Source organism: Balaenoptera ricei, chromosome 13, assembly GCF_028023285.1.
Source record: "Balaenoptera ricei isolate mBalRic1 chromosome 13, mBalRic1.hap2, whole genome shotgun sequence".
Lineage (NCBI taxonomy): Eukaryota > Metazoa > Chordata > Mammalia > Artiodactyla > Balaenopteridae > Balaenoptera > Balaenoptera ricei.
Window position 1 is genome coordinate 44355329 of NC_082651.1, and position 4694 is coordinate 44360022.

The following is a 4694-nucleotide window of genomic DNA, read 5'->3' on the forward strand; positions in this document are numbered from 1 at the left end:
CCTCCTCTGAGAGCTGGGGCCGTTGTGGGCTGCTTTTCTAGAGTGAGGCCCCTTTCACAGTTTCCCCTCTGCTGGCTGTCGCGTGATCACATCCTCTTCCCCTCACCGGGGTGGAAGATCCGAATAAGGAACTGCAGAGTGAAACAACCCATTCTTTGCTAACATTGGAGATTTATCAAAAGTACAGTTGGGTCAAATATTTACCTAAGGTCAATTTTTATTATCATAAAAGAAAGAATTCTCCTAAAGAGAAAAAAAATGGTGAAAGGAAAAGGAAAATGAACAAGAAAACCCTACTGGTGGAAATTTTCCTGGCTTAGGAATTATATCCGAGAGTCTAGAAAGGCTGAATAAAAATGCCAAGAAATTCAGAACTGTCTAGTTAGCATAAAAAAGGCAACTACTATTAAGTGAATGTCTACTTCTGTCCCAGGTGTTCTCCTAGGTGTGTTTCAGCCTACCTCATTTAGCAGAGTTCTTATAAGAAACCCACAGGGGAAAGGATATTGTTGCCTCTATCTTAGACATAAGGAAACTCATGCTCAGAGAAGAAAGCAGTTGTCTTAAGGACACACAGCAGGTAAGAGGCAAAACCAGAAGAGTAGGGAGGGTCCTTAACAGGGTGCTGCTACCTCGCGTCGGGCCTGTGATCTGTGTCACACAGACCACTAATCCCACAGCAAAAAGAAGTCCATACCCAAACATGTTTGAGAAATTGTCCATTACAGTCCCAGTTTGCTGGCTCCCTTTCAGCTTAACAAATTAAAGACCCTCCCAAAGTACTACAGCTGAGAATCCTACTGTAATGGTGGTTAATCCTGTGCTTTTCAAATTTATTTGACCAAATAATTCTTTTTTTGAGCAATTGCTATCAACATTCTTGTGATGAGTTAAAGTGGAAAAAAAACCCCTCAAAAACATATTTAACATGAATATCTAAAAATGACCGTCCCCCAAAATAAGTCCTAACCCCCAGTACCTTAGAATGTGACCTTATTTGGGAATAATGTATTGCAGATGTAATCAGTTAGGATGAGGTCACACTGGAGTAGGTGGGCCCTTAATCCAATATGACTAGTGTCCTTAGGAGAAGAGGAGTGAGACACACAGAGAGAAACAGAGGCATAGATGGGAGGAATACCTCTACATGCCAAGGAATGCCAAGGATTGTTGGCAAATACCAAAAGCTAGAAGAGGCAGGCCGGGATTCTCCTCTAAAGCAGTCATAGAGAACATGGCCCTGCCAGTTGATTTCAGACTTCTAGCCTTCAGAACTGTGAGACAATACATTTCTATTGTTTTAAGTCACCCTGTTTGTGGTGCTTTGTTATAGCAGCCCTAGGAAACTAATACACGTCTGAAAAACTTGTATTCTACAGAATAAACTTTGAGAATGTTAACCTGGCCATGTGAAAATGGGCAGGTTATTTAATCATCTGTGCCTCAGTTTTCTCATCTGTAAAATGGGAAAAAATAACATTTATTCCATGGGGTCATTCTTAGGTAAGTATTCTTAAATAAGAATACTTGTAAATGTTTAGAAAAGTGTCTAGAACATAATGTGTCCATAAATGTTAGTAATGCCTCATTTTCAAGGAGTCTCCATTTCCTTACGGCTAGTCCTTTTCAATGATAAGTTCAACTGAGATTATAGAAGTAACATAGGACTAGGTTTTTGACTCGTTCCCTTTTCCCATTACACCAGTCAGCATTCTTTGGCTGCAGTCACAAAGAAACCAACTCCGGCTTATATAGGCAAATTGGAATTTACTAGATAAATGTGGGGTGACTCACGGACTTGAAGGAAAAAATAAAGACTCAGATCTTTGAAAAGATGGAAAAGAGCACAGCTGTGGGATTCTACAAAGCAAGAAGTAATGGACGGTCTCTTTGAGACACTAGGTTGAAAGAAGTCCAGTGGTTTTCAGGCTCTACAAGAGTTTCCAGTGACCGGGCCTTTGGTTGGCCTAGCTTGGCTTAGTGTTTACCCCTCAGCCATCTGATGGGGGGAGCACCTGAACTAACATCCCCATCAAGACCGTGCCCAGTCGGGGAGGGGCTCATTCCCCCAGGGTAAAATCAAGGCACTAGTAACAGTAGAAGAGGGAAGGGCTCCTAGGCAGACAAAAACAACAGATGTCCACAGAATGTGTGTGAGGAGCCAGGAAAGTCAAGGGCAGGGAGAAGATCTGTTCTTGGGGTTTTCTAAGAGTCTCCTGATTCGCTCTCCTCCTTCCTTCCAGCTGTGGATCTAACCCATAGTCATTGCCCCTCTATTTTTCACTTTTCATCTTATTCTAATCGATTCCTTAAAATTATAGATGACTTGCCACCAGTTTCTCATTGCACCAAAATTAGTAGGAAATTAGAAAGTTTTGTGGGATAGGAGTGGAAGAATCAACATTTGATGGCACCTGAGCAAAACAGAAACAAAGAAAAGGAGGACTGCCAGGTCTGCATTGAAACAAGTATTTTGTTATGTTGGTGTTTGTACAGGCAACGGAAACTGTTCACAGATTTACCAAGTCTAATTTCATGGCTAAATGTACCTCTTTTTGTTTAATTAACCTAGTGACTTCTAATTTATAATGTTTTCTCCTTTTGTCCTAATATGACCAGAAGTCTTAACAAATCCTTACTCTGAAATATCATATCTCTTACATGCCTACAGTGTAAAAGCACCCCCTGCGTTCTGAATAATTCTTTTCAAGAAATATGTATTGAATGCTTACTATGTGCCAGGCCCTGGACTAGGTAAAAATGTCTTGCCACCAATGAGCTTCCCAAATGTGTTAAGTCAGGTGAGCATTACCGTGGCTGGATTAGATGCTGCCACCCCTGCCTCTCCGGTCAGGGGTCAAAATGCCTGCTTAGCGACCCCTAGTGGTCAGTCGAGGGAACTGTCTGAATCAATGACATATTAGGACTTCCTTCTCTTACTGGACGGAGTCTGAACAAATGATCTTCTTCTCTGGTGGATTCTATTCCCAGATCAGATAATTAGAACTTCTTCCAATATCTTTTTTATGTGTATGTGTCTAGGCTTACTTTTAAAAATCTCTTTCTGTCCTCCTTTTAATTCTCTCACATTGGATCAATACCTTGGAAACAATTCTTACAGTACATTTACAGAATATTTAAGACTTTGGAATAAGCAAAAAAGATTACTGCATGTCTCCAGTGGAAAACTAGGCATCATTTACAGCACACCTTTCCAGGTTATCTGATTCTATGGAGTTTGTGCTTTCCATGTATTTGAATTATTTTACAGCTCTATACATTGTGGATACCTGATAGCAATGCAAATAATTCTTGTCTATGGACATGCAAATAAATTCTGTCTGGTGGAGGTTCAACCCCACCCTACTCCCCATGGAAAAACCCAGATTTTGTCCATTTGTAAATTGATTTTACCATTCCTTTACTCCATTTCAATTTGTCTTTGACTTCTCCTTTGAACCAGTTATGACAGCTGGCTGGTTCCCACTTTAATTCATGAGCTAAATAAGATTTTCCTTTTCTTATATGTGAGCCATGATTTTATTTTGAAACGTTTTAAATGTTTTTAATTTAAAATTTTAAAAACTTATTCTTCAGCATTGGTAACTCCAAAAAAGGCTTACATCTAGCTGAGAAATATGGGAATACTGTTAGTACTCAACCTAAATGAAGGTGTCAGAACCAGAGTCTGAAGTTTACCTACGTGCAAGCTTACAAGTTAGTCTGCACAGTTTTGTGGAAGCTGCTAGAAGACACCAGACTTCCGGACCTTACAATTTGACAAAAGACTTTGTTACTCACAACACAGTAGGCAGGATAGGCTTCATGTTTGTGTTGTTCCTCTTGTCCCCAGTTGCTGTGAGAAAAGATGAAGCAGCCTAGATGGGTGCCGCACATACAGGAGCTTATTGAACCCAAATCTTTGACCACGGACTGCAAGCAAACCTGCCCAAACTTTGCCTCAGAAGGAGACATTATCCTTATTATACTGGACAGTAAACAAATCTGCCCTTGCTCTGCAGAGAGACCCTATCTCCATCTCCCAAGGTTATTGTTCACTGTACAAACAAACATCCGTGAAAAGATAGTGCCTCTCCTTGCCAATTGTAAAGAAGCACAAGAGATGCATGGAGAATTATCTCCCAATGAAAGGAAAGCCTTAAGTTGTTAATTTCTTTAAACCCGTTAGAGAACATCTAGTTGCTGCCCAACGGGCCTCCAGCTCAAAATGCATAACTGAGAGCACATATTAAGCAATTCTTTCCAACAGACACAACATTCATGTGGAAATGATAAAAGAAATACAAAAGTATATATATGCATATACCCATTTGCTTCAATGAAGGCGTTTCCACACATATATTTCCTTGCTCTGTCAATTGAGAGCCTAGAAGCAACAACACCCTGGTAGCAACATTCATAGTGCTATGGACTAAGTGTTTGTATGCCTCCAAAATGTCAAAATTCTAATCCCCAATGTGATGGTATTAGGAGATGGGGCCTTTGGGAGGTAATTACTCCATGAAGGTAGAGCCCTCATGAATGGGATTAGTGCCCTAATAAAAAGACACAAGAGAGCTTGCTTTCTCTCTCTCTGATCGTCTGCCATGTGGGGATAAAATGAGGAGACAGCAGCCTGCAACACGGGAGAAGGCCCTCATCATAACCCAACTGCAGTGACAACCTGATCTTGG